Source organism: Tenrec ecaudatus, chromosome 9 (genome assembly GCF_050624435.1).
Source record: "Tenrec ecaudatus isolate mTenEca1 chromosome 9, mTenEca1.hap1, whole genome shotgun sequence".
Lineage (NCBI taxonomy): Eukaryota > Metazoa > Chordata > Mammalia > Afrosoricida > Tenrecidae > Tenrec > Tenrec ecaudatus.
This window is the reverse complement of record NC_134538.1, coordinates 155,487,521-155,513,941: the sequence shown is the minus strand read 5'-3', so window position 1 is coordinate 155,513,941 and position 26,421 is coordinate 155,487,521.

Sequence of the window (26,421 nt, the reverse complement as noted above, 5' to 3'; positions counted from 1 at the left end):
TATGTTGGGGCATGCATCTGTGAAGTAGTTGTGTTGGCTGGACTTCATTTTATTTGGAGAGAGATTATCCTACTATAGACAGCATTGTACTTCAAGAATGATTTTGAAGTGTCCTTCATGAGCATGAATCCAGCACCATTCCTTTGGAAGCTGTCATCGCTGGCATAGTGACACATGGTTTTCTTATTCAAAATAGCCAACGCCACTCCATTTCAGGTCACTCTTGCCCAGAATGTTGAGCTGTATGTGTTCAATTTTACTTTTGGCAACTTTCATTTTTCCTAGATTAATATTTTATACATTGTAACTCCAACTCTTAATTGATGTTTGCAGTTGTTTCTTCTCATTTTGAGTGGTGTCCCGTCAGCAAGCGAAGGTTTACTCTCACAGGTTTTACTTCATTGATACCATTTGTGGTAGTGGCATAATCTTGTCAATTTGAGACTCTTAAGAGTGAAGGGGTGGAGCTTAGCCTGTCAATCACTTTGCAGCTTGATGATCTCATTTGGAGGAGCTAAGGAGATAAATAGCTCGCTGGAGGCAGCACACACCCTCACTCCCTGTGAGACATTCCTGTGGACAAGACACATGGAGCTATGCTAGAGCCCTGGAGCTGAAGAAACCACGTGGAGACCCCTGTCAGCACTGGGATGCATATACTGCCACTGGATCCACAAGACTTTCCACTCACTGGCCTGTGATCTTCCCACATTCGGTGTCATTGCATGTGTTTCGTGAGTCTGAGGAGGACTTTCTAGACTGGTATTAAAATGTGGGCTAAGACTTATGAACTTGATCTGGACTGGGCTGGGATGTTTTCTCAATATTCAATTGCTCTCGTATATAAAGTTCTTCCTTATATACATATGAGTATCTGTGGGAAACAGAACGATTTCTCCCAAGTTGTCTCCCCCAAATATATGCCAAACCTAGCTACTTGCTACACATGGTAAATGAGTATACACTTTGAGGTCAACGAAAGTAAGTCAGAGGTTATTCTCCCTAAGAGTTATCAGCTAGATAGAGCAATCAAACTGTGCAGTCTGTCCCACTCTAAGTGGGGCCCACTGCCTTCTGATAAGGATAGTAGATTGTTTCCCTGAAGGAGAGCCCAGGGAGGCCAAGCCACTCTAGGGTGAGCAAGGTTAGGCTGCAATCAAGAATTTAGGGTCCACCCTTCTTGTCATATGTGTACCCCTAGTCCCTCCCCTTCCTATCATGTGTACACCCCCAGCTTATCCCCTTCCTGTTGTGCTTATGCCCATTGTATATCCCCCTCCTATTGCCTGCATTGCTTCTGTTAAAACCCCTTCCTGTGATGTATGCCTTCACCTGTAATTGGAGGGTATGCATGCCTCTAAAGATATATAAGTCTTGGTTAGCAGTAAATCACTCTCTCCTGTCCTCTCGTCTCTCATCTCCATGAGGAGCTGAGGTGAGCATGCTACCATGAAATGTGTCTGACTCCATTATTTCAATCTCTCTTCTCTCTCTCTTATTCTCTATGACTTTACCATGATCTTTACTTATTATCATTGTACAATTGCGCCTGCCAGGCCTGTGATGATTTGTTAGGGGCTGGCTCCCCTGACAAGTGTCCATGAATTTGTTTCTTGTCTCCCCGGACTAAGACATCATGATGGTGGACTTGGCTTCAAGAAGGCAGCACTTCCTCAGTCACATTTTGAATGACTTCTGACCCAGAGGGCTCTTCTTCTGGCACTACCTCTGAGCCTGTTCTGCTGCTGTTTGTTAGGGGTTCAGTGCCTGACAATGTTTCAATGCTATCCATAGGTTTTCAGTGGCTAATTCCGCCACAGTGGACGGCCTTTTTCTTTTTTGTAGTCTGTTCTTAGTGTGGAAGCTCTACCCAAACCTGTTCACATTGGGTGACCCTGCTGGTATTTGAAATATCAGTAACATAGCTTCCAGGGTCACAGCAACCCACAAGCCACCACAGTACAAAAAATGGCAGACAACTGGTGGTGGGATTAAATGGAGGAAGGTAGAGTAGCTTGGGGAAGCGAAAGCAGACATATTTAAGGTGAGAATTGTGACTGCAGACCTGGGCACGGTCATTGCATGACACTGAGAAGGTACCAAATGTTCGGGAGAGTTGGGGTGCCAAGCATGCCACCTGCCTGGGTTAAAATAGACCCATGACTCATCGAGACTAAAAAAAATGTGGGATCCCCACACTCTACAGGCCAAATGTGACATGACAGAACTGGCCTTACGAAGAGCTTCTTCCTGGTGTTGATTCAGATACTGTCATGGGAGAGAGCAAGAAAACAAAAACAAAGTAATAAAAGGCAGAATGGGGCTCAAGGAGAAAAATGGACTGTCTGGCTTCTCACAGGAAACAGAGCAGAACCTATTCAAGAATCACCCCATACCCACTTTTAAGGGGATGTATATACATGTCTCTTTAGAAGCCCTTCAGAATGACTTCTGACAGGTATTCAATGCGTGGGACCAGTGTATGTTGCACCCATTCTTTGTCTTCCAGAATGTTGACTGTGGCCACCTTTTTCTGTTCCCTGATTGGATGTCGGATGGTGGGGTGTTCATAGTTTTCCAGGTCAAGAAGAGCTACCTCCAACCCCCAAACCTGGATATAGCACAAACCACATGCCTAAAATGAGTCCTTTATGTAACACCGCAAAACAAGCAATAAATGATACCCGGTTAAAACATATGTGTGGAAATCACAATATCAAATCTAATGATCAAATAGCAGGCTAAGAAGCAACAAAAGTAAAAATTGAGGGTGAGGGAGTTAGAAGAAGATGAGTCACAGGAAGAACACACACATGCATGGCCGGACCTCCGAGATGTGTGTGTGTCCATCACAGAATGCCAGTTTGTTAGAACAATGTGTTCTTGTATTGAGGGGAAGTATGAACCAAGGCCCAAGGCCCATCTGCAGCCTCAGTGTATTGCCTTATAAATATATGTACGTAGACCAATACCACTATTGTTATGGATTCATGTATTTACACAAGTGCACACCTCTGTTAATCTCCCCATCTATGCCTTTGCTTCCTAGGGCTTGCCTCTGTTTCCTTTTGCCTCCTCCTGCCCGCCATCACTTGCCTCTCTCTTCCACCTCACCTCTTAGCGCTTCCTCTCCACTAACTTGGTGTTGCTTTAATACTCACAGGATCTCTACCCTCTGCTAGATACTGGTTCCACTTCCCTAGTTGTTCCCCTGTCCATGATGCCATCCGCTCACCACACACTTCTCCCCATGAGACTGTAACTATATATGAGAGTAGAAAGACGAGTCTTTCTCCCGCTGTGCTGCTGGTAGTTCCAACTGCCAACCATTCAGATCATAACCTAACAACTACATCACCAGGGCTCCTAAGAGCACAGTCTGTTGGAAAATTGGCATCCATAGACTTGCTCGACACAGTGTGGTCACAGACTTTATCTGTGAAGCACAATAACGTGAGGTTCAAGAAATGAGGTTTGCTTGAATAACTTAAAAACCCAAACCCTCTCCCATTGGGTGGATTCCAATGCAGAGTGACCCTGTAACTCTTATAGGGGAACTGTCGATTTCATTTTCTTGGATCTACAAGAACTGTTCCTAGAAGTAACAGTCAAGAAATCAAAGACGTAATGCATCTGTGAAGTGCAGGAGAGTAACGTGGGATAATGAGATATGCTGGTACATGGAGCTCTAGAACACACAGGGACAGTTCTAGCTGCCCGCTAGGCTCACAATGAGTCACATGGACTCATTGGCAGTGAGTTTTAGTGGAGTAGTGATTAAGCATTGGACTACTAACCTGACAAGGTCAGCGGTTTGAAAGCAGCAGTTCTACCCTGTCCCATAGGTCACTGTGAGTTGGAATCAGACTGGAAGGCAATGAGTTTGCTTGTTGTTTGCTTATGCCTGTATACAAGTGACTGAGTAATTTACGTCTTAGTAAAATATTTTAGGCAATATTTTCATGGAGTCCCATTATTAAAAAATAGGAATTAAAGTAAGATAAATAAAATACAAGCATTCTGTGCAAGGACCAATGATGATGGACATGAGTGAAAGGGTGTGTTAGGCAGGGTTCTCTAGAGAAACAAAACCAGGACACTTATGATTTTATATATATACAGCGAGAAGGATTGTAACAGCTAATTAGTCCACACAGCAGGACAGAGGGCTCAGTTTAACAATTCACGTGGGTTGCTGGTCCAAGGTCTAGGAAGCAGACATCAGGGTGGGGTAGCAACAGTCAGTAGCTCCAGAGAGGGTCTCAAGATCTATGAAGCATGGCAAAGTGATGTACACACTAGCAGCTTGGCAAAGCGGGTCTCCACGGAACCTCAGTGATGCACCACAAGGCTACACACACGATCCACCGGTTGGCTGGGCACACAGGAGCACAGCAGCCGGTTCAGGCGAAGGACTAGCTCAGGCAGTAGAGTGCTGATCTGATCACCAGGGGATAAGAGAGAAGGAGGCAGGCCTTGGAAAGCCATTTATCTCGTTGCCCTCCAATCAAGCTGCAACCTGATTAAACTCCACCCACATGCTACTATGGAGGCCTAGTTGGCACAATAAACTGACGATCACAATGGGGATTCCCATCTGTGCCTCCCATCTCCCCAGAAGCAGTCGTTGAGGTTTGTTAGATGACTGTCTCTTACCCTTTTATGCCTCTCCTCCTCTGCTTTAGAGCTGCTATTTGAGCTCCCCCATTGTTTATCACCCCACTTCTATGAACTCTGACCTTCTGACGCCATGCATTAAACAAAGCAAAACAAAACAAAACCCTCTGTTATTTTTGACGGGAGTCCCTGGCTAAAACAGAAAGTAAACCTCTAATTTGTGATGGGGCTCTGCTGGCAAGTACGTGTCTACATCTGTATCAATATCTAAGTCTGCGTCTCCGTCTGTGTCTCCATCTGTACACCCCAACCAAACTGATTCCATTCTGACTCATAGTGACCAATACAGGGTTCTGGAGACAGTCAGCCTTTATGGGGGCAGACAGACTCATTCTCCTTCCTGAGTGGCTGGTGGGTGTAAACCATCAACTTTGCTGTTAGCAGCCTAACACCTAACCCATACTATCACCAGGGTGTGTGTGTGTGTGTGTGTGTGTGTGTGCTCACCACACAAATAACAGGAATGCATAAAATAGCTCATTATATGTTCATCTACACACGTTTATGCATATATACACATAAATCTATGTAGTCCTCTATGCATATGTTTAAGATCTTCACACAAATAACATGATTCTTCCATATTTTCTTGCCAACTGCTTCCTCCCTCCAGAGGTATTTTTATAAGCATGCTACCCTAAAAGAATTTCACAGCAACCTGTGGGGAACAATTGGCATATCCCTGCTTACGAAAACACCTCAGTTGGAGGCTGGGGTGAATAACCGGCAAACCAACAGAGTAGGTATGTGTTAAATTATGACAGCATATATGAGAATATGTTAAAAAGTATTGTGAGATCATAGAAACCTTTACTTCACAAAGGGAAGCTATTGTCTCTGGACGTGTTCTCCCTGGAAGTCACCTGTGAGGGGGGCGCTTCCCTCTCTACCAGGCGTCCCAAACTATGACCCGCAGGCCACATGGGCCCCGCTGAGGACATTAATCCAGCCTGCCGGGTGTTTTTGCCCCATGTGTTTTTTTACTTCAAAATAAGATATGTGGAGTGTGCATAGGAATTTGTTCATAGTTATTTTTTAAACTATAGTCCAGCCTTCCAACGGGTCTGAGGAACAGTGAACTGGCCCCCTATTTTAAAAGTTTGAGGACCTCTAGACCACTGGTTCTCAACCTTTCTAATGCCACGACCCTTTCATACAGTTCCTCATGTTGTGATGACCCCCCCCCAACCATAACATTATTGTTATTGGTGCTTTATCACTGTCATTTTTCTACTGTTATGAATTGGGTGACCCCTGTGAAAGGGTTGAGAACCACTGCTGTAGAGTCTCCCCAAAGAACCCTGAGCTCTGTAGTTTAACCTGCAGTTTTGACATCTTCCACGGACTCCACGTGGGTTCCTTTTGAAATATTTGAGGAGTTGGGGAACACAGATATGATAAAATAATTATTATTTATAAATTATCAAGGGTGAAGGGGGGGGGAAGGAAGGGAAAAATGAGGAGCTGATACCAAGGGTTCAAGTAGAAAGCAGGTGTTTTGAGAATGACGATGGCAACATATGTACAAATGGGCTGGACACAAATGATGTATGCACAGATTGTAAAAAGAGTTGTATGAGCCCCTAATAAAATGATTAAAAAACAAAAGAAAGGTGAAGGTTAGTAAGATCAGGGTTGTTGGGCGGGTGGGGCAAAGCTGACTGAGGCAATTCCCATAGGGTAGCAAGGGCTGCGAATGAGCAGGTGCATTGTCCAGAGGGAAAAGAAATATCTTCCAGGAAATTTTTCCTGGCCTTTTTCTTACCAAAACTGTTTCAATTTTCTGAAATTTTGTTTCCCCATAATAAGCCTCCGTGATTGTACAATGTCTTTTGAGAAAGTCGACCCAGATGTCACGTTGAGGCCTGCGGTGCATGGGACCAAAGCCATTGTGTTTTCAATGGCCTCAGGTGTGCCTGACAGCTGAGCATGAAAAAAGAAGACTGGAGAAGAATGAACGCAGGTGAATAGTGGTGTTGGCCGAGACGACTGAAAGCACTATGGCCTTCCAGCGGAACAGACAAATCCGTATCGGAAGACGTACAGACAGACTGGTCCTTAGAAGAAAGGAAGGTCAAACGTTGTCTCATGTACTTTGGGCATGCTATCAGGAAAGACAGATCCTCGGAAAAGGACACCATGTTTCGTGAAGCCGAGTGAGGGTCAGTGAAAAAGGTGAATGGTGTCAATTAAATGAATTGACACAGTAGCTGGAATGAGGGACTGGAACATAACCACAGTGAGGAGCCTAGCGCAGGACTAGGCAGTATTTCATTGTAGGACACGTGGGGCTGCTAATACTCAAAACCGTCTGAGAACAACAAGCTCCTAGGAGCTCTTTTGAAGAAGAAGCATACATGGACGAGATTATTTCAAGGCCTCCATGGAAATTTGATGGGAAAAGCACATGTAAACCATTTTGCAAGGGAAGCACCGTGTTGGAGAATTTATGGCACCTGACTTCAAGATTTACTATAGAGCTAGAATAATCAAGGCACATCTCTCCATAGGAAGCAGAAGTTTCAAGGGCATTTTCAATTGATTCTCTACAAAATTTGCAACGGGGGAAGAATCGTCTTCTCAGTAAATCATACCGAAATTGCTGGGTGTCTGTAAAGTAAAAGCATCTGCAGCATTGTATGGTTTTCTACAAAATTTGAAACGAGAGAAGAATCATCTTTTCCATAAACCGTGTGGAAAACACTGTATGCCTATTAAGTCAAAGTGCATCTGGGACGTTATCCACTTTCTACACCATGTTCAGAAAGTATTTGAACAGGTCATCGACATAAATATAAAAACTGAAGCGATCAATTTTCTAGAAGCAAGCATACAAAGAAATTGTTCTATCTTGAGATGAACAAATACTACTTAGAATCCATCTAAAAGCAGAAGTCATAGAAACTGATAAATTGGGGTTCAACAAAATAAAATTTCTCAAGCTTCAAAAATCACTTTTAAGAAAAGGGAAAGTCTAGCCACAGAGTAGGGGGAAACATTTGTAACACCTGTATCTGACTTGGATTCAGAATGTATGAAAAGTTTTTCTGGCTCCAAAAGGAGCATGTGGAACATCGCCTCCACCCGACAAATGAGTAAAATTTGAACAGATGCATCACTAAAGAAGATACAAATGGCCAACAAGCAATGTAAACGACTCCTAGAACCTTTCACCCTTAGATAACTGCAAGTTACATCCACAAAGAAAGATGCCAACACCTTCAGTGGAATGACTACCCGTGAAAGGCTCACTACACCAAGTCTTGGAGATGTGCTGCTTTAGGAGGGCTCACACATGGTGGATGGGGATACGAAGTAGTGCAGCTCTTGTGGAAATCAGTTTAGCAGATTCTTGCCAAAATTAGCATACATTCACCATAAAAACCAGGAATCCCAGTCCTATATATGTATCCAAGTGAAAATGGAAATGCATGTCCACACATAACGACTTCAACCCCAACAACTCAAAGGTGGAAGCAATCACAATTTCCATGGACAGCCAAATGATAAGCAAATTGTAGTTTATCCATTCAACCTATGACTGTGAAGCAACGGATCATATTCCTGCTCTTGTTGCGTCCATTCCAACTCAAGAGAGGGACATGGGCTTTTTCCAAAGCTGTCATCTCTATGTGAGCAAACCGTCATGTCTTTCCTGGCCAGAGTCTGGTAGATTTGAGCTTTCACCATTTGGTGAGCAGCCGAGCACTATTGAAAAGAGACAGATATTCCTCAAGAAGTGACAGAAAGAGACGTTTGTCCTAGGGCTTGTGCTCGGAGTTTGAACTTCTAGCCTCTTAAATTATGAGATAATAAATTTCCCTTAGAGACCTATGATTACTATGGGTGAAGGAGGAAAATATTCTGCTTAGGGGTCCTTGAGTTTCTGTTAATGGTGGTAGAATAATCTAGAAAAGGAAATTGATCATGTTTGTACAACACACGGAGTAGAATCAATGGCACTGAATTATACTTATAGAAGTTGTTGAACTGGAGAATGTTCTATTGAGTCTATTTTGGCCACAATTAAAAAAGGAATTACATGGAAAACAATGAGTACAAGGAAGAAGAAAATGTTCTAAAATTGATTGTGGTCACAATTGTACCGCTCTTCTTGATATGATTGAACTCTTGAATTGTGTGATATGTGGATGAAGTGCTAACAGAACTGTTAGAAAGTTTCCACTCGAGCTCAGTTCTAGGAGCACTGAAGACTAAGGCAGTGCCCCTGCCGTATGTGAAATACCAGTGCCATGGACGACCTGCATCACGGTAGCACCAAGCCCCCACAGTATCACCAGTGGGCAGCTGGCCGGTGGAGGCAAGCAGAAAGCCAACCAACTCAGTTGCCGTTAAGTTGATTTTGATTCATGGTGAATTCAAGTGCACGGAGGAGAACTGCGCTCCACAGAGTTTTCCAGGTTGTGACTTGTGGAAGCAGTTCATGTGGTCTTTCTTTCAAGGTGCTTCAGACCACCCGGAGGTCGTAGTCCAAACTTCACTGTTTGCACCACGCAGAGACTCCAAATTTAAGTCTGTTATTGTTGTGAGGAGATGGAGCCCTGGTGGTGTAGTGGCTACATATTAGGCTACAATCTTCAAGGTCGGCAGTTTGAAACCACCAGCAGCAACTCTGGAGAAAGATTGGGCTTTCTCCTCCAGTGAACAGTTGCAGTGTCTGAAACCCACAGGGGGTCACGATGAGTCCTCATTGCCTTGATGGCGGTGAGTTTGGTTTGGTTTTATTGTTAGGTCCAGTGAGCCTGTTTCCACACGCAGTGATACAGTCGAAGGAAGCACTGCCTTGTCCTGCACCTGTTTCATAATCACCGTGATGGTTGACGCCATTGTTGCACCGACTGTATCAAACCAGCTTGTTGAAGGCCTTCCTGAGGATTTTTGTTTTCCTGTCACTGAGTTGTAATTCACACTGAAAGCTGTAGTCGCTGATCTTCATCAATCAATGCTTCAAAGTCTCTTCGCTTCCATTAAGCAAGGTGGTCGGCATTATCAGAGGTTGTTCCTCAGTCTTCTTCCACTTCTGATGTCACATTGTTCTTCATAAGGTCAAACTTGTGGGATGACTTGCTCAGCCTCCAGTCTGAGTAAATCTGGTGGAAAGGACATGCCCCCGATATACTCTTTGCCTGTTCTAAACCAGACAACACCCCCTTGTTTTATTTGAACCACTTCCTCTTGGTCTGTATACATATCCTACAGGAGCAAAATGAAATACTCTGGAATTTCCACACATCACAAAATTCAAATTATCTTGCACTGGTGAAGTGAAGTGGACTGGCATTGGCCCTTTTGAATTTCACAGTCCTATGGTCTACCACGCTGGGAATGATTAACCAAAGAGGAATGCGTACACTTTCAAGGTCAAAAAGAATGTTTCAAGATCTAACCTGAAGGAAAAAGCTGTTAGTCACAGGCAGATAGGCAGACGCCTTCAAGACCAGCTGTTCTTCAATACAGACATTCTTCAACTTTGCACATGAGCCACGAAAGCCAAGAAAATAGAGATCATTACTAGCAATAAATAATATAAGCATCAATAAAATGGAGCAAATCATTGATAACACAGTTAGCTGAGCGGGCCTCAAAACTCTATGCTCTGTTAACAAGATACTCTGAAGCAGTGCATCTCAACATTCCTCATGCCATGACCTTTCATACAGTTCCTCATGTTGTGGTGACCCCCAACTATAACATTATTTTCTTTGCTACTTTATAACTGTCATTTTGAAATTTTTATGAATTAGGTGACAATTGTGAAAGTGTCATTTGACCCCCCCCCCCAAAGTGGTTGGGACCCACAGGTTGAGAACCGCTGCTCTACATGGTGTCCATTTATATGGAATCATTGAGAAGGCATGACTCACGTGCAGTGATGGCCGAACAATGGTTGCCGTGGGCCCCAGGTTGGGAGTGTGATAATGGAACAGGGGTCAGAGAACTCACAGTTGTTTCTGTGCTTGAGCCCATTGGTGCAGCCACTGTGCCCATCCGGCTCTTGGAGGGCCCTTCTCCTTTTCTCTGCCCCTCTATTTTACCAAGCATGATGTCCAGCTCCAGCATTGAATGCATATCTCAATGATTGAAGAAATAGGAATTTATATGAAGACTTACCAGGAGTCTTCCACAAGTCCATGGAGAAATGGAAGGCAAAGATAGTGGAACTTCCCCACAGACTTTTTGAAGCCTCTTGAAGTAGTTGTTAGGGAGGACAAAGTCTGAGTTTTTCCCTCTGTGTCTCTGAAAATATGTGTAACTGAATTGCTCTCTCTACCATCACTCCGGCTACCCTCAGCTTGGCTTCTCCATGACCTGTCTAGTTTACTGTTCTTCTCTTGTGGCCTCTGAATCTGGGATGGCGGCCTGGGTTCGCTTCCTTAAATCCCAAACCAAGAGAGAAAGCATCGCTTCTCTCCTCTGACAAAGACCTTGATGTCTCAGTACCAGTATAAATGTTTCATAACTTCCCTTATGCATGCACACACCTTCCACCCCATGTCTTATTTTAGGAACCTCTAAGATGTCAGCACAGTTCTCCTGGGGGGTCCTTGTTCCCTCCCACTTTCCACTGTCTTTCCTACTGTCTACCTGCCCATGATGACCAGTTTGTCTCCCACCCCCCACCTCCCCACCCCCTACCTACACCTGCCCTAGAAACTTGCTTCTGTGTGGAAGATGCTGCTATCTTGGGGAGAATGGACAGACATGACAAACTGCAATCTGGCCCTTTCTAAGGGGAGATCTAGTTACACAGCTGGCACTGGCACCGGAGAACACAAACCATTTCATTTGGGCCCTGCTTATCTGTCTTATGCAAGTGCACCACTTTGGAAAGCTACTTGCTCAGCTAATCTGTAACTGTCATGGAAATGTAATTCGCCCCCTCCCCCCTCCTCCAAACCAATAACAGACACCTGGTAAGACTATGTTATGCACCCATGCATTCAAGTCTAACCGTTTCCATGGAAACCAATAAAAGCCCCCCTGTGCAAAGTTCCCAGCATGCTCATTTCCCCTTTCTCGGTGCCATGCTACCTTCTCGTTCCTTTAATGCAGTGGCCTGCGATGCCAGCGCCTTGCCACAGCTCTGTGACCGGCTGCCTTTCCATCCTGGTCCCTGTGAGAGGGCAGAGATTGGGTCCCGTGCAGATGAGTGACCTCCTGAGTTGAGCCCCGTGCCTGCAGCAGCAATCACCCCAGCATCTTGGTTGAGTGGCCTTGGGCTCAGGGCTTACTGTCGCCCACTCAGGTTTTCCTTGGTGAGAGCTAACAAATGCGCACTGGGACCTCCTCAGAGGGATGATTGGAAAGATCAAAAGAGCCTGTTCCCTCCATGAGGGTCTCAGCCCCATCAATTGGGATGTCTCCAAACTGCACTTGAACTCTCCGCCCTCGCAGATCACCAAACCAGTTTAAAGTCTCCAAGGGCAATCAATTAATATTGTTTTGAGCAGCTATTGAATCATAAAGTACTCCACATTTCCCTTCTTTGCGGATTGAGTACACCAGCCCCTAATGGACTGATAATGAGCAGAAGGTCAGTGGCTGGGGTCACTTTGCAAGGAGCGAAAATATAAGAGCTGTCATTTAAATCCAGGCAGTCTTCCCTTGCCAGGGGGTCTCTCCCTCCAGGCACGTTATCACAGATTTAGATATTGGCATCTTCTTTCTAAAAGGAAGGCTGGTCAATTGCAGCAGTGGGCAGTCGTTGTCTGCCAAATGTCCAGAACTCGGCCATTCCACAGGTGCCTAAGCAGAGTAACCGAAACTCAAAGCCAAACCCACTGCCCTTCATTCTGATCCATAGAGACCCTGGTACGACAGGACAGCACTGCCCCTGTGGGTTTCCAAGACTGCTGCCTCTTTCCAGATGTAGAAAGCCTTGTGGCTTCAAACTGCCGACCTTGCAGTTAGCAGCCCCAGTGCACAACCACGATGTCACCCAAGTCAAGACTTCACTGCCATTGGGCTGATTCTGACTCATGACAACTCTGTAGGATGGGGCAGAGCTGCCCCTGTGGATTGTTGAGACTGGAATTCTTTTTCTCCCAAGGAGTGGCTGGTAGTTTCAGACTGTTACCTTGCAGTCAGTGGTCCAGTGCACAACCACGATGCCACCAAGGCCCTATCATTAAAATAATAAAAGACCTTTCAGACGCAACGGAAAGCCACAATGAGGAAATCAGTTGTGTAGCTCAGCACTATTGTAGCAGGGCACGGTTGGGATCAGGGATGTGATTATCATATCAAGCGAGAAAGCCAACATGTACACAGAGAGCACTGGGAGTGAGCAAGGCCCAGCCAGCCAGGGAGTGGAAGGTAGAGAGTCGGAGAAAGAGACTGCCAAACAAACACAGAGTCCCAACGCAGTGCCATTACATTGATTCCAACTCATGGGGGCCTCATAGCACAGGGTGGAAGGACACCTGTGAGAGTCCAAGACTGTAACTCTTTGTAGGAGGAGAAAGCCTTGTCTGTCTCCTGAGGAGAGGCTGGTAGCTTTGAACTGCTAAACTTGCGGCTAGCAGCCCAACTTGTTGCTAGGCTGCCAGGAGGGCTTCATGAGGAAGAGACCAGTCTAGGGATTTTCTGCGAAGGAGAAAGAGCCGTGAATGGCCCTATAGCACTGAAAGTCCTCATTCCATGACCGTAGAGGGCGACCTTTATCATCTTGCTCTGGCAGCACTATTCCAGAAATAGGTGCTCTGGACAGTACAGAATGTACACGAAAGTGTGAAGGGATACTAAGAGAATGATGTTTCAAACAGCAGGCGTTCCTTCTTTGTACCGACTATTTGGGGGATTTATATTAGAGGACAATACCATGCCAGGTGCCAGGGGTATAGCAATGAACAAAATAGGCTTAATGCAATACTCTTCTCATGGAGGAAACAGACATTGAACAACACACCCCGAAGATAAATACAGAAAGTACATTAGCTGCCACGGTGGGAAGCTACAGGCTGCACGAGCGACTCGTTTGGAGGTGTGAAATGGAAAACGGAGGCTTTCAAGATGTCTAGGATTAACCAAAGAAACACGAGGTAGGGAAAGACGTTTTGTCAGAGGGAACAACATACGTAAAATTCAGAGTTTGGGAAGAATATGAAAAGTCAGTTGTGAAGAGAGCGTCGGAGAGATGACCTTAGAAGATGAAAAGGATAAACCTGACTTGAAAGGTTGAAACCTCGTCCGCTGATCCTCCTCACTCCCCACTCCGATGCGCATTAGGCATGATCTGGTTTTTAACATTTTCTGTATTTTTGTTCTTTTGTTCATATTGGGGTTTATCTCAGATGTGTTATGTCATTGGGGTCACCTTCTTGAAGTTGTGTCATATGTTTTGCAGCATATGAAATCTAGGATTGATGAACCTATAGGGACATCAAATAGAACAGGGGTTTCTGGGGCAAGGGAGTGTGTGGTGCTGTCTGATGGTGGGGGGGGAGCGGTGTGTGAAAGGGGGCTGATGTCAAGGAGTTCAACAAGGTAAAGCATGTTTTCAAACCGATTATGGTAGCAATTGTACAATGCTTGATGTGATTGAACAATGGAGTGATAGGATATCTGTATTAACTCCCAATGAAATGACTTTGATAATTAAAAAGATGAAAGTATTTTAAAATAATTTACTTGCCACTTATTCTTGGAAAAAGGAAGTTGTTCTGTGGCTTGATTATGCTCTGCACTCTTTAAATTTAATTCGATCATGGACCCCAAGGGTTTTAACTCTTATTCTGCATAGATAAGGATGCTTAGAGAAGGAAATGCCTCGCTAGTCTTCCTTCGGAGAAGCTCAATGCAAATGTCCGTCTTTCAAAGATGTCATCATCAAGATCATCTTCAAGCTTCAAGCTTGAGCCACTTCTCTCCACTCACTGGTTTCTCTCCTTTTCATCCTTTACAAAATCTTTCCAAAGTTTGCCCTATAGGATTTTTGATGGATGAACCATACATGCGCACACGTTTTATTGTGAACCATCTACCAAAGCCAAAAGCATAGCCAGATATCGGTTCTAATGCACGGTCATCCTCTATACGGTTTCTGAGGTTGTGGATCTTTATGGGAGCAGACAGTTTCACCTTTCTCCTGAAGAGCTGTGGGTGAGTTTGACTAACTGACCTTGTAGTTAGCATCCCAACACGTACCTAACAGTGCCACCAGCTTAGAACATTCCCCCTCACCTTCAGAGGCAGGTATGCTTTTATAAAGGCTGTTTCCTATTAACCCTAAACAACTAACATTCAACCAATTTGTGCTTCTTGTGACGCTGTAGGATAGAGAACTGCTCCCAAGGTTGCCACGGAAGAGGCTGGCCTCATCTTTCTTCTGCAGAGTGGCTGGTGGGTTCAAACTGCTGACCTTGTAGTTAGTAGCCTAACATGTAACACACTGTACCTCCTCCTACCATCCCTCCCAAACCAAACCAAACTCATTGCCATCAAGTGGATTCTCACTCATCATGATCGTATGAGACTGGGTAGAACTGCCCCGTGGGAGCAGACAGGAGCAGAAAGCCTCACCTTTCTTGCTTAGAGAGGCTGCTGGCCTCAAACTGTTGATCTTGTGGCTAGCAGTCCAATGAGGGTTCTCTTCTAACCCTGGGATTTGGATAGGAAGTTCATGGAGAATACAGCAGATATAAGTTAGGTGATAATTCATTTACTTGACCTTACAATCTCTTATGTATCCATGCAGTTACAGGATTTGTTCATTTGTCAGTGATAAGGCTTATACAACATGGGAAAAAGTGATGGGTATAAAATTTAGACCTTTGCTTTATGAAGAGAAGAAACAGGTTGAAAAGATTCTACATTTTTTTGTGTGCAAAATATCCATCGATGACTGGAAGATGACAGATGATGGGAAACTGGGGTATTTAGGGAAGAGTTGCTTCAATTTCAGATGCAGTGGCATGTAAGAATAATTACTACTACTGAGGAGAGTTTCACAACACTGAAGAAATGTGGATACATCATGTGGCAGAGTGCCCAGGGTTAAGGCACTCTGAGTCGCTGCGTTGATGAGAGAAGATGCAACATCACCAATTTGAGAATGAGAAAGGGAACCTGGTTTGTGGTGTTGGAAATATTCTGTCAACAAGCTAGAAATTTTTGGTGAAATAGACAATCCCTGAAAAAACACTAGTCATTAGAGGTGATTTAACATTCAAATAATGGATCCATAGTTTTAAATAATTTTTTTCGGGACCTTGAAAGCTAAGCAGTTCTGTTTATTTGCTTTTGCAATATGGCTGGGCAACCATCTTATTAGATGTCACATTAAAAACACCACTTTGACTATGTCAATGAGTTATAACATTAGTGTTTTCCTCGGGCTAAGTGAAAGAGTTGGGTGAGGTGATCATTAAAAGGGTATGTGGCTGATACCTTCAGGACCAAGGGTGTGAGGGACGATGCTGGGAGAGTGGAGGGTGAGTGGGTTGGAAAGGGGGAACTGATTACATGTGACCTCTTCCCTGGGAGAGGGACAGCAGAGAAGGGGGGAAGGGAGACTCCGGATAGGGCAAGATATGACAAAATAACGATGTATAAATTACCAAGGGCATATGAGGGAGGGGGGAATGGGGAGGGAGGGGGGAAAAAAAAGAGGACCTGATGCAAGGGGCTTAAGTGGAGAGCAAAAGCCTTGAGAATGATTGGGGCAGGGAATGTATGGATGTGCTTTATACAATTGATGTATGTATATGTATGGATTGTGGTAAGAGTTGTATGAGTCCCTAATAAAATGTAAAAGAAGGAAAGAGAAAAAAATGATTAGGGCAAAGACTGTACAGATGTGCTTTATACAATTGATGTATGTATATGTATGAACTGTGAAAAGAATTGTATCAGCCCCAATAAATTGTTAAAAAAAAAAAGGGTATGTGGCTTCTTTTTGTGATGCTGTGGAAAAATTAAACATGTCTGGGGAATTTCCCAAAAGCCATTGATCTGTGTATTTGAAACAAGCGAAGTGCTTGGTATCTGAATGAAAGCTTGGTAAAGCGGCTTTTAAAACATCAATGCTGTTTCGACACAGCAGCAGAGAGCATATGGAAGCCAACACTTAAAATATGATATTTGCAACGATTAAAAAGTAAAATGCTTAGGTGTAAATCCAACAAAACCTGCTCAGGTCTTGGATTGTGAAATCTACCAAAGGAAACTCTCAAAACAAAACAAACCCACGAACATCTAATTAGATGGAAAACAATTCTACGTGTTGGATCCCAAACTCTTCAGATGGACACGTAGGTGCAGTGCAATGATAAGAAGATACTTTGATAGCTCTAGAAGATGCATTCGAATCACGTTACTGGTGAAGAAGAGGAAAGAGGCCCAAGAACAACAACACAAATCTACGTGGGAAAAAGTGCAGCCAAAGGCGCCTTAGAATTGAGGATGGGAAGACTCTGTCTCATGTGCTTTGGATGTGTTGTCAGGAGAGACCAGGCCCTGGAGAAGTACATCATGCTTGGTTAAGTTGAGGGGCAGCCGAGAGAGGAAGGCCTTCAAGGAGATGGACTGATGGACATTTGAGAATGGCACAGGACTGGGCAGGGTTTTGCTGTGTGACACATCACATCACTGTGAGTTGGGACCCAACGTCCCCACCTCATGGCACCGGACAACAACGGCGACGGGACAGATTTGTTCCTGTTACATTTGTATGGAAAGGCCGAGGAACTAGCAGAGCTAAAACAATGGAAAAACATACAAAGTGGAGGGCGTCAGTGTCGCTGGCTTTAAGGTGTGTTTCGTAGCTACAATAATCAACACTGTCTCACTGACGCACAAGGATCCATGGATAGATCCGCGGATGGAAGGAGAGCACACAGAGTCTGATTCCAACTCAGCCAGCCGATTGTTGACGAAGGTTTAAAGGCAAGTCCACGGAGAACAGCTAGTCTTTTTAACAAACGGAAACATTTCCACAACGAGGCAGTAATGCTTTCAACACAAGGCTCTAACGTTTACACTTAATTGACGCTAACTCTCAAGACATGCATTTTCTTGATCTGCTTTCTTGAGCCTTCTGCAAAGATCTGCAAAGGGCTCTTCAATGGGAAGGGATCCATTGGCGGAGGCGCCTGTGCGTCCATGGAAAATGGGGGAGTTTTCATTCTCAGGATTCTCTTTCTTTCCTGTTCTACGAGGCTCCACTTCGGGGCAGCACTTTATCCAAAACATGCGTTCCCACAGGGGGCCTTGGTCAAAGAGGATGATCTTTGAGAGAGAAATTCTGTGTTCTTAGAGAGTGGCAACTTTGCAGGTCATAATGAGGAGACATTAAAAAAAAGAGAGTGGAGTTTTTGAGGAAAAACAGGGGCCCTGGTCCTGTAGTGGGTGGTTACGTGTTGGGCTGCTAGGGACAGGGTTAGCAGTGCAAAAGCACCACTTGCTGCCGAGGGAGAAAGACGAGGCTTTCTACTCCTCTAAAGAGTTTCCGTCTCAGAAACCCGCAGGGCAGTTCCACCTTGTCCTATCAGGTCGCTGTGCGTTGGAATGGACTCGGTGTGTGTAAGTCTGGGGAGACCAGAGAAACAAATCCAGAAGCAATCATATATGTCTATGAAAGAGCTTTATCTACAAGAGCAATTGAACACTGAGACTATTGAGAAAACAGTGCAGTCCAGATCAAGTCCACAAGTCTGATATTAGCCCATATGGTTGATACCAATCTATCAATCCCTCTTCAGACTCACAAAACGCATGGAATGACGCTGAATGCAGGAAGATCACAGGCCAGTGGGTGGGAAGTCTTGTGGATCCAGTGGCATTGTAAGAATCCCAGTGCTGGCAGGGGTCTCCACGTGGCTTCTCCATCTTCCAGGGATGCATCAGGGTAAGTCCATGTAGCGTCTCCTCAGGGATATCTTGCAGGGAGTGAACAGAGAGAGAGTTTCTCCCGTCACCAAGGAGGAAATACAGGAGTTCCCAGAATCCTCAGGAGGCCAGGCCCACACAGAGACCTCATTGACTATATCCTGATTGATAGGCTAGACTCCACCCTATGCTCTTAATCCTCAAATTGACATCAGATTATATAACTACCACAGAGCAGTAGTGAGATTTTTTTTAAATTTTGGTTTTCCTGATCTTCAAAGTGAGAGGCATCCATTAAAAAGGGAAGGATGAGGCACTGCTGACTTCCCACCTCTCCACTTACACAAGTCAGACATATCCCAATTCCAGGATCAACAAGCCTGGGGAATGAATTTTAACACATTGAATTTCCTGCCATCTGTCACCTGATGGAGAACACGTCCCCACAGTCTGATACCTGGCAGGTGTTTCCAGATGTTAGATCGTGGGGATTAAAGGCAGGTGCTTGTGTTCTCACAGCAGTGGGAACAGGTAGCCAGTTGAGCATAAGTCAGAATGATAACCAAAAGCTCCCTTCACCAGGGACCTTATTCAGCATGTGAGAGTCCCCGAACTGAACTGCTCACCTGACAAGCTCAGAGAAATTGAGCCTCCCCACTTCCACCCCAAAGTGCACAGTTTAGGCTTTAATTTACACAGGTCTCTGGTGGTGTAGTGGTTGCATGATGGGCTGCTAACCAAGAGGTCAGCAGTTTGAATGCACCGGCAGCTCCATGGGAGAAAGATGAAGCTTTCGACTCCCATAAAGATTACAATCTCGGAAACCCACAAAGGAAGTTCTGCCCTCTTTTACAGGGTAGCTGCGGGTTGGAATAGACTCATTATTTCTTTGAACAACTAATATAGTAGGGAAGAGTGATGATGGTGCAGTGGGACTCTTGATTTTCAAGTAGGGGACGCTAATTCAATTTTCAGCCCTGAGACTTTCAACTCCTGTAAAGAGTTAGAGTCTCTGAGAGCCCTGTCCAACAGTCACAATGAGTCAAAATCAACTCGATGGGCTGAGTTTGGTTTTGCTTTTGGTATTCAAGTGTAATCAAACATCATTTGTCTGTCTGTGGAGACTTGCATGTTGCTAAGACGGTGCACAGGTTTCATCCTAAGGCTTTATACTAACACCGACGAAGAAGAAGGGCCTGGCGATACACTTCAGAAAACCAACCAGCTAGAACTCAATGGATCACAGTGGTTCCATCTCACTGTGGGTTGTCATGAGTCAGGAGCTGGTGAAATGTCAGCTGACATAAAACCAAGGTAGAAAACCCAGATCTGCCATGCCTCAGTGGAAACTACAGAAGTAAGCTGTCAATGAGTAACTCAGAGATACATAGTTCACTGCTTACTAATAGCTGACCTGTGGTGGTGTAGTGATTTATTTGACATGTCTCGTCTACCTACTATCATCTCTGTGATGCCCACCAAAGGACTGGGTGGATTCATGCAGATTAAGTGTATCTCCTCTTCTCTTGAAGGGTTTGAGTAAGAGAAGGTGGAAGAAGATGCTGGTTGGTTATATGGTTCTCTGGTGAATGAGTGATAACAAGATGACTTGTAATTGTAAAAAGTTGTACTTTAATGGGAATTAGTCACTTGTGTCACTCACTGGGTGTAAAATGAGTCATCTCAGAAGCAGGAACAGGGGTGACTTTTTCACCATCAATAAAGAAGAGCCAGGAGTGGAGCCTGTCCTTTGGAACTGGTGAGCCCTACATGGAGAAGGAATTTGGAGGGTAGAGGCATGTCTTACATGCGCCTCATAGAAATTGGCTCCCCCCCCCACCTTTCTCTCTAAGTGTATCTATATAAGATAGGCAGGAAAAACAATCCCAAGGAGAAAAAAATGGGAGCAGTGGTCCTTGGGGACATGAGAGAGGAAGGGGCTGGAGGTGGGGGGAACGGGGAGTCAACAAACTCAGGGAAAAGGGAACAACAAGAGATTTAAAATTGGTGGCGAGGAGGGTGTAAATAAATGCCTGGTGGGGTTTGAACAAGCGTAATGTATCTGAGAGCAATTACTGCAAGCCAAATGGAGGGTGAGCACAATAGTGGGAGGGACAGGAGAAAGGTGAGAGGAAATAGAGGAAAGAACTAGGGAGCAAAATCTCCCTAGTTAAAAAATTATAGAGGTATAGCATGTATATATGTAAATATATTAATTTATAATGAAAACTATAGAGGTCAATATACATATATTTATATGTTAAGTATCAAAATAGCTGATGGATTTGGGGCCTCTACTCAAGGCCTCCCTGCACACAAGAGCACGTTGTTCTAATAACCTGACACTCTTTGATACTCACCTTCCCGACATGATCACTGAAGGCAAAATGGATTCATAAACATATGTGGTGAAGAAAGCGGATGGTGGCCAGCTATCCAAGGTATAGCATCTGGGGTCTTAAAGGCTTGAAGTTAAATAAGCAGCCATCTAGCATGGAAGTAAATAGCCCATAAGGAAGAATCATACCCGCCTGTGTGATATTGAAGTGTTAACGAGATCAGGTATCATGTATCAAAAGATCCCAAACCAATAATTATATTGAAGTGAATGAGGGGGGATGGAGTGGAGACCCAAAACCCATCTGTAGAAAATTGGACCTTGCCCCAGAGAAGGGTTACAAGGAAGGGAAGATTCAACCAGGGTGCAGTATAGCACCGATGAAACACATAATTCCTCTAGTTCCTGAATACTTCCTTCCTCCCACAGCCATGACCCAGTTCTACCTTACAAAACTGTCTAGCCCTGTGTACACACATTATTACACATAGGAGCTTTCAGGAGAGATAGAATTCAGGGCAGATAAAACCCTCAGAAACAGCAGTGAGACTAGTGATGTCATGAGGGTAGGAGGATGGAGGATGAAGGAGGATGGGGAGAAAGTGGGACCCCATCATAAGGTTGGATATATAGCCGCCCCCCTCCCTCCAGAGGATGAATAACAGAAATGAGGGTGAAAGGAGAACACGGACAGTGTAAGACAAGAAATAACAATAATAATATATAATTGATCAAGGATTCACGAGGATGGGAAGGTGGAGGGGGGGAGGGAAAGAGAAGCTGATACCAAGGGTTCTACTAGAAAGAAAATGTTTTGGAAATGTTGATGGCTATATATGTACAAGTGTGCTCAATGCAACTGAATAATGGATTGTTATAAGATTTGTAAGCGCCTCCTAATAAAATGATTAATAAAAAATGAAAACACACACACAGGAAATTGGCTTTGGGTTTGTTTGGGTTGAATTTTATTCTCATGGCTCGTGAAATGAGAGTGGGTCATGTGTGGCACTCAGCCATGTTGATGCCTGCAAGAGCACTGTACAGACACAGGCGATGCAAGGTTTATTAGAGAATGAGGGACGAGTGAGCCCGGGACTATGCCGTCGGCCTTACATATTCTGTCGCTGACAAACAGGCCAGTTTGGGGAGAACACCCTGAGCAGGCTGGGTCGGATCATCGGAGAAAACCATTTCAACATTCCTCCTCAAGGCTTCAGAGTTTCGGGTGGGGCCATCACAGAAGATGCAGTTGGGTTTCTACATCCAGTGGTTTGGAGGTGTTTACTCCGTATCGGAGCCATTTCCCAAATGAAATGCAGAAAGGAATGGTCAGCTGAGAGTCGGGCTGTGAGGTGCATGCCGTGGGACGATTTGAACAGAGAAGGAATGGAGTGAAACCATCTGACAAGGTCAGCAAGTCGTCTCTCCGCAGAACCTTGGTAAGATTAGAGAAAAATTCTAAATCAGTATAGGGACATTTCCTTTATCCATAACCTGACTGTGAAATCTGCATTTTCCTCACTTACATTAGGTTAATTTCCACCAATTACATGCGTACCATGTCCATTCCAAATCTGTCCTGGTTTTCTTTGGGGTCACTTTCATGTTTCCACTTGAATATCTAACGACAGGTTTTTGGCCTTGGGACTGCTGAAATGCTCAGTAGAGCGTCAGGGATTGTCAGACTCTTGATCTGTCTCAGAAGGACAGCAGAGTGCTCATTACAGGCAAGGATGGAGAGACCTAGTTACAGTATCAGGAGAGACCAGTCCCCAGAGAAGGAGGTGAAACTTGCTAAAGTGGAGGGGGCAGCCCCAAAGAGGAAGGCAAAGAGCTCAAACGGCAGATCAATTGTGAGGATGGTGCAGGACCGGGCAGATTTTCCTTCTGTTGTACATAGGGTCGCTATGATCACGTCACTGACTCCATGACTCTCTTAGTTGGCTCCCACTTTGGCAACTTGGTTCAGAAGAGTTTGATTAAGAAAATTGAGGGAACAGGAGTACCGTGCCCCCACCATCCCTTGGTTCCCACCCGTCCTACCAATTTCACACCCGTCCTACCATGATAAGAATGTTAGATACCACATGGGGGCTCCCTGGAAGATGGGTCCTGGTGGGAAATTGGTTATGTTCTCAGATACTGACTGGAGGATCAGAGCTTCAAACCCATCAACCAGTGGTAAGCTGCTGTCCTGAAGACCAAAGCCTTTGGGAGCCTTATGAATCAGTTCTACTCAATCCTATAAGGTCTTTATGGTTGGAATCAACTCATAGTTTGCAGTATGTTATTTTTTTTTAAGGATGGGAGTCATCCACCAAGCAAATTATATCCAAATGGTCTCTTCGTAGGGGTCCTTGTCAGTGTTATTTCTGTTTCTAGAGGCTTGTAGTCATTATTTCTTGCCAGTAAATACAGCTACAACTCCTTATTTTTAATAGATAATCAAGAGCCAAACACTTGGTCACTGAATATCTCATAGGACATCATACCCTCTCTGATGCCTAGGGGGCAGCCAGGAGCCAGAGCTGTTGAGATGCCACTGGTGACAGCTGTTCTTTCTCAAGGCCACACAGTTCTCCACTGCACAGCTTCAGCGCCAGCCCTCTCCCAGGCACAGCCACCTCTCTTTCTAGACACTGCTGAGGCTGGCCCATGACGTTGTTGCTTCTTCATGGCACCAATGCTTCTTCATGGCGCCAGCTTCTGCAGGACAAGCCTGGGTTTTTAGGATGCTACTGGTGATCGATGGATGACTAAATCTGAGGGTGTGGAGCCAGTTCTTTCTGGGTAGATCACCCTGCTGATAATATGCATTTCCACCTCCAGAGAGACGGAACCAGAATCTACAATTTAACAAGGTTCCAAGGTGATGGGTGTCACTCCCCAGGGAATGGCGATGCATCGTCTCACTTCGAACATCCTGCAGCAGCATTGCATCAACCTTCGTAAGGATGCGCCGCCATCTCCCTGGTCTCCTCTAGACTCACTCTCTCCACCACGGGGGAGAGGGATCACAGATACGGAGCCATTCCTTTCTGCACCCCACTGCTCTCTCTCCTCTGCTTTGATAAATGCCGCCTCTAGGATCTTCCTAAGGAAAGGTGCATGGGAGGTGGGTTTTTTAAACACCCACCTGCCTAAAATACCTTCATGATGTCCTCCAGCTTGATGCACGGTTTGATTACGTGTCGGGATGAAGATCGCAAATACCAGCCAAGTGCACTTGATCGGGCTTTTGCAGACCTTGCATTTTTTTTACCGATGGAAAACCTGTGGCAACCCTACCTCAGGGGAGATCCTGGGCGCCATTTCCCCAACAGCATGCGCTCACTCTGTGTCTCTGGGACACCTTTTGGTCCTCCTCACAATATTTCACACTTGTCCCCAGGGCTAATGTGCATTGACTGCTATAGCATGCTGCTGTTAGGTACCATTGAGTTGGTTCCGACCCATAGTGACCGAATGCACAAGTGAACGAAACACTGCCTGGCCCAGTGCCAGCCTCACAATTGTTCTTGTGCTTGAGCCCATGGCTGCAGCCGCCGTGTCCCTCCGTTTCTTCGAGGGCTTTCCCCTCTTCAGCTGCTCCTCCTCCACTTCGCCGAGCATATTTTCTCTCCTGACCACACGTTCAAATATGTGAGACAAAGTGTCACTGATCCTTGCCTCCACTGGACACTGCAGTATTGTGTAAACATAACTTTTATATGCACAGAGGAAATTTTCAAAACTCACTTGCATGCTCTCTTGAGATAGTCACTTTTTTTTTTTTTTGCGGTGGTTCTGAGATGGGCCTGGCCTTTCCTTCCAGAATGTTTGAGATCCTGCTGTTTGCCTACTTGTAGCCAGGTGGCAACCATTACTATATTTATTAGTTTTTTCTTCATATTTTGCTCCTTATCTTTTAAATTCCCATTTCGATTTTCCAAAGTATTACTTTACACAGCAGTTTATAATATATGCATGTATTGAAAGATATCAGTATATTTATATAGTGACTGTTGAAAACGAAGGATGTCAGCATATCGATATAGTGAAGGCAAGAAAAGCGCGTTCTTAGGTGTGGCAGGATCAGACCTCTTTCTCCTGTGGAATGACTGCTGGTCTTGAACAGCTGACTTTTCAGGTTTATAGCCAAGCACTTAAACATTGTGTGGAAAAGAGTCCTCCTGTTTATGTACCGAAAACAAAATAACAGAGAGAAAAAGAGCATCTCCCTCAGAATCCCTCTACCCATCCAATTCCTACTCTGCACAGTCAACAACTCCTTACCCATTAGTTCCTTCTCTTGGCTTTTAACAAGCCACCCCACACGGGAAGGTCCCAAGCTCTTCGGGGTCCATGAGGCCAGGGGAACCTATCCAGCCAGGGCACCTCTGCTGTCAGCTCTAGAGACACTTGGGTGGGGCACTGCCCAGAGGGGAGCATCAGTGAGTGGCCATGGAAGAGCCAGTGCAACATGGCGTCTGTAGGTAGAAAATGAGAAGACGTAAAGCGGCACCAATATGTCAACTCTGATTCATTAAGCACAACAGAAACTGAGTCACAGAAACAGCAGATGGGTGTGTCCTAGAAATACCCACCCTCGCATGCTTACATTTCCATATTTATTGAAAGCAACAGCAAAATGGCAGAAAGCATTTTCCCGCCCCGATTAGTCCTGCTATTACCTTCTCTTTAGTCTTCACCACTCTCTGGCTGGTCCGATGGTCCCCCTCCCTCCTCTTCTCTGGCTAACTTTGGTTCATAGGTTCCTTTTCTTGTCCTTCCATATATCATCATGTCGCAGGGCTGTTCGGGTGTGTCTCTTGAGAGTGTGCAAACGCATGCTGCCTGGTTAACTCTCACGCCTGTCGAAACAATGCCCGCCGAGCTCTCTAATTCAAATGAAGCAAAGAACCAGGCCTTTGTCTTCTGCCAGATCTTATAGGCGCCAGTTGATAGTAAACTCACCTGTGCCTTTTTTTCCTAATTTGCATATTTTGAAAAATAAATTGTCCCTTTGTGGACCATTTTACCAATTCATCGTGTTATACTACCAATACCTCTTATTTTTCAAGTTCAGCTATGCTTAGTGTCTTAAGATGAAAAATGAGAACGTTGACGGCCTTGGCCTCTATCTTCTGATGCCCCGTGCTTAAATCAGAATTTACTGCTTACAACGCAGCCAACCACGGTGTTTTCAATCACTTCACATACACGGGGAAGCTGGGTAATGAATAAGGGAGACTGGAGCAAAATGGATTTGCATTACGGTGCTGGTGAGGACTCGGTATTGAATAAACCACGAACTCCCAGAAGAATGACCAAACCCCAGTGCTAGCGAGTCAATTCCAATGCACAGGGATGCTGGAGATCAGATGGAACGGCCCTGTAGGGTTTCCAAAGGCGGAAGCCTTTTCCGAGGCAGACTGCCTCCTCTTCCTTCGGATGATGCTTAGTGACTACTGAATGCATGTCCCTCTGTCCCTGGAGAAGGGCTCACGGATTGGGGGAGGAGGGGATGTGCCAAGTGAGCACGCACAGTTAGGTTTCCGTAATATTCAATCACG